General features: G+C 49.9%; 1 protein-coding gene and 1 pseudogene across 2 annotated transcripts in view; one reads left to right on the forward strand and one right to left on the reverse strand.

Annotated features, from left to right (window-relative positions):
- LOC310776668 (anoctamin-6-like) overlaps window positions 1–14,556 on the reverse strand; it is an 88,996-nt gene that overhangs the window by 54,435 nt on the left and 20,005 nt on the right. The gene's annotated exons all lie outside the window — the stretch shown is intronic.
- On the forward strand, window positions 7,343–9,236 carry LOC310777392 (SPRY domain-containing SOCS box protein 1 pseudogene; annotated as a pseudogene). Its single transcript has 2 exons — window positions 7,343–8,324; window positions 8,989–9,236. The product of its transcript is annotated as an SPRY domain-containing SOCS box protein 1 pseudogene (transcript).

Below are 14,556 nucleotides of genomic sequence, written 5' to 3' on the forward strand. Positions count from 1 at the left end.
TCATCCTACCTGTGCAGTGGGGGACAATAAAAAGCGAGAGAAAACGAGATCATTCGGCCCAAATAAATGTTCACTGCCTGGCTTCCAAAGCCACAAATGTGAAATCTCCCAGCATGCATTGGGCTAATCCATTTTGCTAATAAATAGCAACCAAATGAGCCGAAATAGATATAAAGGTAGATCTAAATAATGTGTAATGTGAACACAACCTGCAATTGTAGAACATTTCAATATTGGACCAAATAAAACATCGAAATGAAAACACAACCCTATGTGAAACATATATGTCATATTGGGGCTATATATATTCCTTGCAGATTTAATGTGATTTAAATGAGTGACAGTGTAACGCGGTTCTACTGTCATGTCCTGCTGTGATGTCTGCTCCAATAAATTGGCCCTACTTCACATTTTAGTTTTATGATGATCTCGACCTAGTTTCAAGATGAAGACCAGACACGCTGCCTCACGCCACACGTAATCTAGAAACATAGCGACCGCAGCATCACATGTAATCCTAGCGCGACAACAAGTGCAGTAATCCCAGAGTGACGCCGTTAATGTCGTCAGGCAGTAGTGACGCACTTGCCTAGGTGACGGCGTTAATGTCGTCAGCGCCGAGGCTATGACGTGGCAGTATTTATAGCCACGCCGAGCGCACCACAGTCCTTGTTCCCTGCCCTCTAGCCGCTGCCCTAAGCTGATCCAAGCCCTTCTCTGGAAGCCGCGTTTCACTTCTCAAGCTGCCCATTCCTCCAGATTCTGCTACCAAGCCATCTGCTTCACGAGACCTCCCTCCAGATTCCGCTATCAAGCCATCTGCATTCACGAGACCACTCACCGTTTAGTCTAGCAGCAAGTCCTCAAAAAAGGCTTTAGTTTTTGAGATACCCCTACCCGAGGTAGAACAAATGACAACAATGATTTTTCTTATCTTTAGGGTCTCCCATTAATGAAATTGATTGTTGTCAAAAAAAAAATTGGGGGAAAAGATGTTTTTTTGGCTGTTCTTTAGAACTACCCCAACCCCTGAAAAAGAGCCAAATTAGGCCAGTCCGAATAGGGGAAAGGTGACAAAAAAGCCAATAACTTGAGAATGCTCACTCTTTTCCTCATCAGATTTGCTGAGGTATGAACCAGGTGGCTGCCCTACATCACCAAATAGTCAAAAAATGATTTACCTAAAAAGATAATGAATTATAGTCCTGTAAATATAGCTTTAGTTTAGGCGGAAATTGTACTTTGTGGTGATAGGAACATAGGACTCCATCACTTTTCTCTCATTTATCAGAAAAACTGAAATCCCTGAAAAATATACCATTACGGAGTTGTCTAGGGTGCTATTGAACACTGACCAGTAGCTGTATGGAGATATCTGGTACAGTTCTATTGCAAATGAGATTTCTTTAGACATAGGCCTACTACCTCTTCTCTGAAACAGTCAAATTAGGTCACTGGCATAATAGTCTATAAGTTAAGAATGCTCACTCTGATGGTCATCATATTTGGAGAGGGAAATACCAGGTGGCTGAACTACATCACCAAATAGTCAGAATGTGAGTAACCCAATAAAATAAAGATTATCTAAATTACAAACCGCCTGGAGTGGCTGTAGCTCAGGAGGTAGAGCGGGTCGTCCACTAATCGTTTTGGATCAAAGAGGTCGGTGGTTCAATTCCCACCTCCTCCAGTCTGCATGTCGAAGTGTCCTTGGTCAAGATACTGAACCCCAAATTGCTCCTGATGGTGTGCCAGCACCCTAACCTGCCGCCATCGGTGCGCTTTAAATAAAAGCGCTATATAAATGCAAGCCATTTACCATTACCATAAAACAGAAATAACAAGCTGTAAATATTGGAAGTTTGATTGAAACTGGAACATTAATCCAAGTATAATAGTAATCATAATACATAATACACAATCACAAAAACAGACTAGAAAAACGGACTAGAAAACAAAATAACCAAGGCAAAAATAAAACTGAACAGAGAAATAAAAAGTGGCTGCTTATTTGTCCAGGTATATGGACACTTTTTTCACAGCCAAAAGTCCAAATATCCAAATATGAAATACAGTATCAGGCCTTTGTTGAACGTATTATGACCCTACCAGATTATTGTGCCAGTGTTTGGGAGTCTGGGGCACATTCACAACCTTATACTCCATTTACTGCAATTGTAAGGATTGCAAAATACTGATGCAAACAAAACTGTCTAAATATTGTTCAGTCTGGAGGCAGCCTGTCTATCTGGAGACGATCATGTTTAATATACTGCATCCTTAGTATCATTGTCCATTTGTCAGATTAAGCTATCACAATGTTACATTATTTCCTCTTCTGTGTATCATATTGTAAGCTTTTTCCGAAGTATTTGGATCTTTCATTGTTGCTGCACGTATATAAGATGTTGGAAGGCCAACAGAGAAGCACTGGCACTTTCCACTCTCTCCACAGTTTGGATCTTTGCAATACAAGTGAGTAATGTCTCTCACTTCTGTAGGTGCTGGGGGGTTTCCTAAATAGGACTGGTTGGCTCCATCTCTGGCAATCCATGACGATAGGACTCCATAACAGGGGTTTGGGCATGTGACTGTGAAACCATATCAGTGTCTGATACATTGCTCTTGCTGTCTACCAGCATGTCATGCACTCACTGGCTGTGACACAACAAGTAGTTTGTACAGAATAGGAAAGACAACAGCATTCACCAAACTCAAGACCCAGCTTTACGGAAAAAATAAAAAGGAAAATGGACTGATGTGCACAAACTTGTATGAACTGAGGTTCATAATTGCATCAACAACATATGCAGCCTCTGCAAATTTGCCACCAACAGAGGATGCATTTGCACAACATGTGCAAAGAGCAATGTATCAGACAGTGATATGGTGTCACAGTCACATGCCCAAACCAATGTTATGGAGTCCTATCGGCAAGGGATGGATTGTCAGAGATGGAGCCATTAAACCAGTCCTATTTAGGAAACCCCCAGCACCTACAGAATTGAGAGACATTACTCACTTGTATTGCAAAGATCCAAACTGTTAAAAGAGTGGAAAGTGGCAGTGCCTCTCTGTTGGCCTCCCCTGTACGGAGTTCTGCACCTGCTGTGCAGAATGTCAAAATGTGTCCCCAAACATCTGAGGAACCTGACATTTGACATTCTAGTATCTATATACTTGACCTCTCACTGAAACACATCTTATGTACGCGCAGCAACAATGAAACATCCAAATACTTCGGAAAAAGGTTACAATATGATACACAGAAGAGGATTTTTTTTTACATTGTGATAGCTTAATCTGACAAATGGACAATGATACTAAGGATATATTAAACATGATTGTCTCCAGATAGACAGGCTGCCTACAGACTGAGCAATATTTAGACAGTTTGTTTGCATCAGTCTTTTGCAAGCCTTACAATTGCAGTCCATGGAGTATAAGTCAAGTCAAGTTTATTTATATAGCCCTAATTCACAAGCATGTCTCAGAGGGCTTCACAGAAAGTATGTCTAGCTGATTCTAGCTAACACACAGTAACAAGAATATACAGAATAAAGATAACATTTGAACATTTGAAGAAAGCAGGAGAGTGGAGGAGGGAGGGAGGAGAGGGGGGAGGTGGGGAGAAAATAGGAAATGTGGAGGAGGAGAGAACAGAGGAGGAGAGATGAGGGTGCAGGGGAGGGAGAGCCGGGGTAGGGGTAGGGTCTAGGGTTGGGGGAGGGGAGGGAGTAGGATACGGGCCCGGATTAGGGCGAGGGTGGGGAGAAATGGGAAATGTGGAGGAGGAGAGAACAGAGAAGGAGAGGTGGGAGGGTGCAGGGGAGGGAGAGCAGGGGGAATGTGAGAGGGAGGAGAGGGCAGTGAGGAGGAGAGAACAGAGAAGGAGAGGTGGGAGGGCGCAGGGGAAGGAGAGCAGCGGGAATGTGAGAGAGGGGAGAGGACAGAGAGGAGGAGAGAACAGAGAAGGAGAGGTGGAAGGGTACAGGGGAGGTAGAGTAGAGGTAGGGTCTAGGGTGGAGGGAGGGAGTAGGATACGGGCCCGGATTAGGGCGAGGGTGGGGAGAAAATGGGAAATGTGGAGGAGGAGAGAACAGAGAAGGAGAGGTGGGAGGGTGCAGGGGAAGGAGAGCAGGGGGGATGTGAGAGAGGGGGGAGGACATAGAGGAGGAGAGAGGCAGAGAAGGAGAGGTGGGAGGGTGCAGGGGAAGGAGAGCAGGGGGAATGTGAGAGAAGGGAGAGCAGGAAGTGGCAGGGATTCAGGAAAATAGGGGAGAAGAGGAGAAGGAGCAGAGGGGGGGAGAAGGAGGAGAGAGCAGGAGAAGGGAGGGGGGGGCGGTGGGATGTGGGGGAGGAAAGAGCATGGAAAAAGAGGAGAACAGGAAGGGGGAAGAACGGAAGAAGCGGGGGAAGGGGGAAAGAGAGAGGGGGGGGGGGGGGGAGAAGATCAGACAACTGACTACTCTAAGCATTAACCAGAGCTAACTGGGACATAGTATCTAGCTAATCTACAGCCTAATCTGGCCTATCCTACCCTGCTCTAGTCTGATTTTAGCCTGAACACTATAGCAGCCTTAGGCTGTAGCTAATCTATCGCCTACCTAAGCTGTTCTAAACCAACCGGCAGCCCTCGACCAGTGATGAAGAGCACCGATGCCCCCCGACCCGGCCCCCGCCCACATAAGGCGTGGGAGGGAAGGCCAGGCCGGGACACAGCGGCACCCCCTCACCCCCAGTGAACGCAAGAAAACCTTTCCACCATATGGTGGCAATCCACACATGGATCGCCACATGGATTGCCCCAGTGACTTGGCTGAGGAGGAACCTTGTGAGGTCGTTGTGCTAGGGGCCCATTGCTGCGGCCCGTGAATGTGCCCCAGACTCCCAAACACTGGCACAATAATCTGGTAGGGTCATAATACGTTCAACAAAGGGCTGATACTGTATTTCATATTTGGATATTTGGACTTTGGCTGTGAAACAAGTGTCCATATGCCAGGTCAAATGAGCAGTATTTTGTTTTCTAGTCTGTTCTCCTGTTTTTGTTCATGAAATGAAATGAAGCACTGAGATTTGGGGCTACCATAAAACAAATGTATTATGATTACTATTATACTTGTATTATTCCATAATGTCAAGACAGGAGATACTACTGATTTATAGTTTGGATTAATGTTCCAGTTTCAATAAAACTTCCAATATTTACACCTTGTATTTCTATGTTTTAGAGGCTTGTAATTTCAACTTTATTTTATTGGGTTCCCCACATTCTGACTATTTGGTGATGTAGTTCAGCCACCTGGTATTTCCCTCTCCAAATATGATGATCATCAGAGTGAGCATTCTTAACTTATAGGCCACAGTACCCATCTGACCTCAAACACTATACCGTCCCAACTCCAACATCCCCTTCATCTCCAAAACTCTTGAGAGGGTGGTTGCCGCCCAACTCCAGTCCCACCTCGACTCAAACAACCTCCACGAACCATTTCAATATGATTTCCGCCCTAATCACAGCACTGAAACAGCCCTGTTAAAAATAAATAATGACTTCCTCTGTGCAGCTGACTCTGGACTCCTCACCATCCTCATCCTCCTTGACCTCTCCACTGCTTTCGATACCATCTCCCACCCACTACTTGTGGAGCACCTGGCGAACATTGGAATCACTGGTGTTGCACTTTCCTGGTTTGCATCCTACCTCCCGACAGACAACAGTTTGTCCAACTAGGGAACCACTCGTCCGGGTGTTCTGCCATTTGACCCAGGGGTCAGTATTGGGTCCACTCCTATTCATCACCTACCTCCTCCCCCTGGGTAAAATCCTCCGACACTATGGTGTCCAGTTTCACTGCTACGCCGATGATACCCAGGTCTATATCTCCACCAAACCCACCACCGCTCTTCCTCCCACCTCCCTCACCGCCTGCCTCCAGGACATCAGGAGCTGGATGAGCAGTAACTTCCTGAAGTTAAATGCCAGTAAAACCAAGGCCCTCCTCATCGGCTCCAAAAACATCCTCTCCAAAGCTCAAAACACCACTGCCCCAAACATCATCATTGACAGCTTCCCTGTTCCCTTCTCCACCCAAGTCAACAGCCTCCGCGTCATTCTGGACAGCACCCTTTTCTTTGCACCCCACATAAAAACATCACCCGGCGCTCTTCCTCAGCTGGCCTCCTGACTGTCCCGCCTCCCTCGCCTCAGTACCATGGGTGCTAGGGCCTTCAGCTGCTCTGCACCCAGACTCTGGAACTCGTTGCCATCAGACATCCAACAGTCTGACTCCATCACCACATTCAAATCCCACCTCAAAACCCACCTGTTCAAATTGGCCTACTACCTTTAATCATATACAGTACTCAATCTGTTATTCGCCTGCCGTGTGTATCTCCTGTCTTTTCTTATATCTACGCTCGTCGTATTTTAATGATGCTGGTGTTTGCAATGTTTGTTTTTATGTATGATATTTTAGAATGTCATGTCTCTTTTATGCACTGTACAATGACCTTGGGTGTTTTGAAAGGTGTCACCAAATAAAATGTATTATTATTATGTTTACAGGACTATAATTCATTATCTTTTTAGGTCAATCATTTTTTGACTATTTGGTGATGTAGGGCAGCCACCTGGTTCATACCTCAGCAAATCTGACGAGGAAAAGAGTGAGCATTCCCAAGTTATAGGCTTTTATGCCACTTATTCCCCATTCAGAATAACATACAATAATTTGACTGTTTCAGTGAAGAGGTAGTAGGCCTATGTCTAAAGAAATCTCATTTGCAATAGAACTGTACCAGATATCTCCATACAACTACTGGTCAGTGTTCAATAGCACCCTAGACAATTCAGTAATGGTATATTTTTCAGAGATTTCAGTTTTTCTGATAAATGAGAGAAAAGTGATGGAGTCCTATGTTCCTATCACCACAAAGTACAATTTCCGCCTAAACTAAAGCTATATTTACAGGACTATAAGTCATTATCTTTTTAGGTAAATCATTTTTTGACTATTTGGTGATGTAGGGCAGCCACCTGGTTCATACCTCAGCAAATCTGATGAGGAAAAGAGTGAGCATTCTCAAGTTATTGTCTTTTTTGTCACCTTTCCCCTATTCGGACTGGCCTAATTTGGCTGTTTTTCAGGGATTGGGGTAGTTCTAAAGAATAGCCAAAAAAACATCTTTTCCCCCAATTTTTTTTTTGACAACAATCAATTTCATTAATGGGAGACCCTAAAGAAGAGAAAAATCATTGTTGTCATTTGTTCTACCTCGGGTAGGGGTATCTCAAAATCTGAGGGCCCATTCTGCTAGACTAGTTCACTCCTGCAACATGTCGAGCTCCGAAGACGAAAAATACGAGGCGCAGTACCAATTCGAGCTGGAGGCATCCAGCTCCGACGAGGACTCGCCCGTCGATTCATCCATGCCCGGGTACGGGCCGCAACAGGCAAGCGGACGGCAGCAGGCTTCGGCAGCACCGAACGCATCTCAGACGGGGAACCTCATCGTCAAGAGCAAGCAAGCGGGGCCGGCGCGCGGCCGAGGAAAGAAAGCAAACGGGGCCAAGTCACGAGGACAAGTAACAACTCGCAGTCGCGCAAGGGCCGAAGCGGAGAGCGCTCCGGGCCCGGGCACGAGCACTCAGGGGCGCGGAGGGAAGCAAACGTGCGCCCCCGCGAGGAGCGCTGCGGCCCCGGCTAAGGCATATGGCAGGCCATTAGGGTCGAAAATCCCCGTGAGGAGCGTAGCAGCTCCAGCCGGGGCATATGGCAGGCCATTAGGGCCGAAAATGAAGGCGGAGCTCCAGGCCCCGAACCACACCAAGCCCTCCCGGCTGGACCTGCTGCTGGACATGCCGCCCGCCGGCCCGGACGTCCAGGCGCAGCACTCCTGGAACAACGACGACTGCTCGCCCAACATCTTTGTTAAGGAAGACAACAAGCTGGTGTTCCACCGGCACCCCGTGGCGCAGAGCACGGACGCCATCCGCTGCCGGGCGGGCTACACGCGAGGACTGCACGCGTGGGAGGTCAGCTGGGCCAAGCACCAGAGGGGGTCCCACGCCGTGGTCGGAGTGGCCACGGGCGACGCGCCGCTGCATTCGGTGGGCTACACGGCCCTAGTGGGAAACAACACAGAATCCTGGGGCTGGGACCTGGGCCGGTGTAAACTCTACCACGACGGCAAGAACCACGCGGGCAGAACCTACCCCGCCTTCCTGGAACCCGACGACACCTTCATAATACCAGACTCGCTCTTAGTCGTCTTGGACATGGATGAGGGAACGTTGCGTTTCATAGTAAATGGTAGGGGTGTCACAATATATCGTCCCACGAAATTTCGCGATAGTAAAACGTCACGATATGTATCGTTGAGATGAAATCTCATATCGTGAAAAAAAAAAAAAAAAAAAAATTTTTTTTTTTTTTTTTTTTTCTTCAAAAGTAGACAAAGAAACGTCTTTGTTTGTTGAAGTTCAATGTGTGGAAAGTAGTTCAGTTGAACAAGTCTCTGAAGAGACACATGAGAAGTTATACAGGAGAGAAACCATTCAATTGAGTTTCTGGCAAAACTGTTTACTTGACAGGAAAAACTGAAGATGCATAAAAAATAGACTAAGAAAAGTCTTGTTGTTTGAGTTTGAAGAAAAACTGAAGATGCATAATGAGAATTTATACTGCTGAGAAACCTTTTAGTTCAAAGTAAATCTAAGTGACGGTGTAACTCATTCTATTTCAAGATAAGCCTTATCTCCAATCTCATGTTTTTTCTAGTTGTTATTGTAATAACAATTTCCCACAACAGCATGTTTTGTATTTGTGCATTTCAAATAAAATACTACTTTTCCAGTCATATATTGTCATTATTCAAGTTTAAAAAAATATTGTTAAAATCGTATCGTATCGTATCGTTATCGTGAACCCAGTATCGTGATACGTATCGTATCGTGAACTGAGTGTATCGTGACACCCCTAGTAAATGGTCATGATCTAGGGGTGGCGTTCAGAGAACGTAGGGGCAGGAAAGTGTACCCAGTAGTGAGCGCCGTGTGGGGACACTGCGAAATACGAATTCGGTACATAAACGGACTCGATGCGGAGCCCCTCCCTATGAGGGACCTGTGCAAGCGTTCAGTGCGAGCGGCTCTAGGAAGGGAGCGCCTGAGCGAAATCCACGGACTGCCTCTGCCCGCCTCTCTCAAGAACTACCTGCTCTACCAATGACGGGGTCGATGACCACAGCTCAGTCGGGGCGAGAGCGCGCTCCGGGCCCGGAGCTGGCCGCAGCCATGCAATTCTCATTTTCAAGTCTCATCCATCTGCGGCCCCGTTCTGTTCGGGCCATCAAGCCATCCAGTCTCCAAGCGTCCGCTGTTCCGATCCTGCTAATCAAGCCATCATAAGCGCAGGTCCTGCTCCATCATCGTTCTCAGCACGACGCAGTTCCACGACGTGGCCGGGGAATTCGGCTCCCACGATTAAATGCTATCCAGCCGGGACGGCTCGCAGCATCGCCAGCCCCGAGCGCAGGGAATGCCCGCGGAGCGCGTCCCGGACAGCAGTCGAGCGCAACGGTAACGTAATCACCTCTTTAATACTGTAGCGAATCAGCAGTACACACATAGTGGTGAGCAATGGTAGTGTCTCCACTACAGATAGGAACTGTGTGGGGGAGTGTTATGTTGGGGAGCACTATGCTGTGGGACCACTTCCGGACGGAGACTGAGCATGTGCAGTCAGTCTCCGCGCACTGCCTAGGGGGAAGCTGCTATCTATGAGCATGACAACAGCGGAGAGTTGTGAATATGAATAACTGTGAATAAAGAACCTGTAGCAGCAAGAAGCCTCTGCCTCATGAAATATCAGGAACGCTACATTGGCGTCAGAAGTTTAAAACGGTGAATTACCTCCAGAATCGGCAAAAATGGTTAACAAGTTCCTGAAGAGAGAGAAGCAAAGACTCAAGCGGGAGGCGGGAAGAGAAAGAGCCGGGGCGGACTACCAAGCACCCGAGGAGAAAGAAGACGGGGTAGACGCGGCCGCTACCACAGAGATCCAGGCGGGGATAGCAGCAGCAAGCCTGGGGTTTGTGATGATAAAATCCGAACTAAACGGCGATATCCCCGTAGCCACGGAAGCTACCCCGCGGCTCAAAGAGGCTAGCAGACGGGCTAACGAGGCGGCGGAGAGAGCGGAAGAGCCGAGGCTGGTGAGAGTGAAGATCGAGCGGGTTGACAACACCGCTGTAGCAATGGAGGCTGTGCCACGGCCCGGTGAAGCTAGCCGGAGAACCGGAGACAAAGACGAGACACGGGTCGAGGAGACGAAGGACGGCGGGCGGCGAGGAAGAAAGGAAATCACCCCGCCAAAATTCAACGGTAAAGGCGAATGGGAGCCATATTGCACAATGTTCAACGTAGCAGCGGAAATGAATGGCTGGTCGAGGGGAGAGAGAGCCAGTCATCTGGTAATGTCACTCGAGGGTGAAGCTATAACATGTGTAGCAGCAATGGCAGACACCAAAGACTTAGACGTGGTAATGGCGGCCCTGAGGAGGCGTTTCGGACGATGCAAAGAAGAAGGCATTATGGTCGCAGAACTGTGTAACAGGCGTAGACGACCAGGGGAGTCGCTGCGGGCGCTAGCCACAGACATTGAGATCCTCAGCCGGCGTGTATACAGCCGGCTGCCGCCAGAAGCACTGGACGAGCTAGCCCGAAACTACTTCGTCCAGGCTATCGCGCCGCGAGGGCTACGAGAGCAAGTAATGCTGCAACGGCCAAAGACATTAGAAATAGCGCTAGAGCTGGCGTTTGAAAGAGAGACAGTAGAGGGCTGGACCATGAACAGCGAAGAGGGGAGAGCTGTCCCCGTAGTGAGAATGGCAGCGGAAAGCCCGATACAAGAAGAGCCAGCGTGGAAGACGGCTTTGGCAGAACAAGGCAACATGGTGAAAGAACTGTCCGAGTCAGTACAACAACTCAAAGAACAACTGCTCCGCAGAGCGACCCTGCAGCCCAACCCCGCTCGACAGCCCACCCAGCGGAACAACAGCTGGGCTAGAGGGAGCATGATCTGCTGGGGATGTGGGCGTCCCGGTCATCGGGAAGCAGACTGCCGCCGGAGAACGTGGAACCAGGGAAACGGTACGGGGCCCGTCCAGATGGGGCGAGACGGGTCTACGATGCCACAGTCCCCGTAGCCACAGCGTCGCAGGAGGGAGCCCACCGACAGCAACAGAGAGGTGGGGCTCCGCCGTGCCCCGAAGTAGACGACATCGCCGGAGCTGTCAACATGCAGAGCGGGCCGCGCGCGATGAACCGATGCCATGTTCCAGCCTACCTACAAGGGAGATACTGCGCCGCCCTGGTGGACACGGGGTGTACGGCGACGCTGGTGAACGTCAACATGATGCCCGAGGGGATGCGCCTGGAGCAGCCAGCAGCACAGCTGCTAAGAACAGTGTCCGGTGAGTTAATGCCAATGAGGGGGAGGGGACACGTAATGATAACAGTGGGGGGACAGACAGTGGACTTTCCGGTGTGGGTGGTAGAAATGGCGGGGCCTTGCATCCTGGGGGAAGACTACTTAACGATGAACAAATGCACAGTAGACCTAGGAAGAAGCACATTGACATTTGCAGAAGGAACGGTAGTCCAAATGAGCCAACCGCCCACCATTCCAAGGGAACGGCCTAACGTTAACAACATCACCGTGTACCGCGTCACCGTAGAGCATGAACCCCACCTAGCAGACCCACCCCCCCCCCCAAAACCACGCCCCTAGCCCACCTCCAAACACTTACCCTCAGCCAATGCAACAGGCAGAGGGAGAGACAGAGAGGTTAGAAATGCTCAGGACACTACACCAACGTCAGAGCGAGGGGTTAGAACCACAACAGAGCGACGAACTGTGGAGAGTACTAGAAGAGTACAAAGACATTTTCGCGATGACGGACGATGAACTAGGCTGCACTCACCTGGTAGAACACCAAATAGACACTGAAGGGGCGCAGCCCATCAGATCATATCCCCGTCGAATTCCAGCAGCAAGAAGAGATATAGCGAACGAAGCTGTAGAAAACATGCTGAGGGCAGGGATCATCGAGCCGTCAGAGAGCCCATGGGCATCGGGAGTAGTGTTGGTAAAAAAGAAAAATAGCGCAAAGATGCGATTTTGCGTAGACTATAGAGGGCTGAACAAAGTGACAAAAAAAGACGCGTACCCGATGCCCGTCATCGAGGAGCTACTAGACATAGTGGGGGAGTCAGCCTGGTTCTCCTCCCTAGACCTCCGCAGTGGGTACTGGCAGGTGCCCCTCTGCGACGATGCCAAGCCAAAGACCGCCTTCCGCACCGAGAGAGGACTGTGGCAGTTTCGAGTACTCAGTTTCGGGCTGTGTAACGCACCCGCAACGTTCGAGCGGTTAATGGAGAAACTGCTGGGGGACATTCCCCAAACAGAATGCGTCGTATACTTAGATGACATCTTGACACACGGGGGCTCGTTTCAGGCAGCGGTGGGAGCATTACGAAAAGTCCTACAGAAAATAGCAGCGGCGGGTCTAAAGCTACACCCAGATAAGTGCCACTTCCTGAAGAAGAGGGTAGAGTTCTTGGGACATGGCATCGGCGAGGGGGGCATCCGCACTCTAGAGGAAAAAACACGGGCAGTCTCAGAATGGCCCACCCCCAGAGACAAAAGTGAACTCGAGAGCTTCGTAGGGTTAGCATCCTACTACAGGAAGTTTGTAAAAGGATTTTCTGACATCGCAGAGCCACTGTTCCGGCTTAAAGAAAAGAACACAGACTTCGACTGGACAGCAAAATGCCACCTAGCGTTCGAAACCCTCAAGAAAGCGCTGACCAAGACCCCCGTGCTTAGAGCACCAGACCCCGCACTGCCGTTCCTATTAGACACTGATGCCAGCAATGGAGGTATGGGGGCCGTGCTGTCCCAGGCAGGGCCGGAGGGGGAGCAGGTGGTGGGGTATTTCAGTAAGACGTTTGATAAGACAGAAAGAAACTACTGCGTCACACGCCGGGAGCTCCTAGCAGTCGTAGAAGCACTGAGACACTTTAGATACTACCTCCTGGGACAGCCTCAGTTCACCATACGGACCGACCACTCAGCGCTGCAGTGGTTGTGGTCCTTCCGGGAGCCGGAGGGACAGGTGTGCCGCTGGTTAGAGAGAATGGCGGACTATAACTTCACCATAGAGCACAGAGCAGGGAGACACCACGTAAATGCGGATGCCCTGTCACGACGACCCTGCGCGGAAAGGGGGTGTGTGTACTGTGAGAAGAGAGAGGGGAGAGAGAGGGAGCTCCAAGAAGACGCTAGAATCTGCCCTAACCACACGGGAGATGGGCCAGTGTGCAAGACACTGCGGATGGCAGAAGCAGCAGATTGGAAGGGCCACCAGGAAAACGACAGGGAGCTGTCACCAGTGCTGCAGTGGGTAGAAGCGGGCCAGAAGCCGCAATGGGAGGAGGTGGCGGGGGCCACCGACACAACCAAAGGGCTGTGGGCAGGGTTTGACACCCTGAGATTGAACAGTGGAGTGCTGATGAAGTGCTGGAAAGAGCCAGCAACGGGAGAAAACAAGTGGCGAAAAGTAGTGCCAACGACACTGAGAGATGAGGTGTGCAGGAGTTGCCATGGGACAGTAGGGGCGGGCCACTTTGGGGTGAGCAAAACCCTCCGTCGCATCAGACAAGGCTTTTATTGGGGGAGGATGAGGAGAGACGTACAGGACTTCTGTCGGCGCTGCGACCTCTGCGCGGCGTACAAAGGGCCATTAGACCAGTCTCGCGCCCCGCTCCAACAGCTAGCAGCAGGAGCCCCCATGGAGAGGGTAGGGGTAGACGTGATGGGGCCGTTTCCACGCTCAGAGAGTGGAAATCGATACGTCCTAGTAGCTATGGACTACTTTACAAAATGGCCAGAGGCATACGCGCTGCCCGACCAGGAGGCGGGGACGGTGGTCGACGCACTAGTCACAGGCATGTTCAGTAGGTTCGGAGCACCAGAGACCCTACACAGTGACCAAGGAAGAAACTTCGAGTCACGAGTGTTCGCCACCATGTGCGAGAAACTGAACATTAGAAAGACACGGACCACAGCATTGCACCCCCAGAGCGATGGCCTAGTAGAAAGATTCAATAGGACACTGAAAAAGCAGTTGGCCATCCTCACGGAGGAGCACCAGAGGGACTGGGACACGCACCTGCCTCTCATCCTCATGGCCTACAGATCCGCAACACACGAGTCCACCTCCTGCACACCCGCCCTGCTCATGTTAGGTCGAGAACTGCGGACACCAGCAGAAATGGCGTTCGGCAAGCCACCGGATGCACCGGACGCTCCCCCGGGGAGAGAGTATGCCAGGAGGCTACAAGATCGATTAGAGTCCGCTCACAACTTCGCTCGGACCCAGCTAGAGAAAGCGGGCATGAGACAAAAAAGGAACTATGATGTGAGGGCAAAGGGAAACCATTTCCAGGGGGGGGAGTTGGTATGGGTGTACACACCCCGGAGAAAA

Source organism: Poromitra crassiceps (assembly GCF_964638095.1).
Source record: "Poromitra crassiceps genome assembly, chromosome: 5".
Lineage (NCBI taxonomy): Eukaryota > Metazoa > Chordata > Actinopteri > Beryciformes > Melamphaidae > Poromitra > Poromitra crassiceps.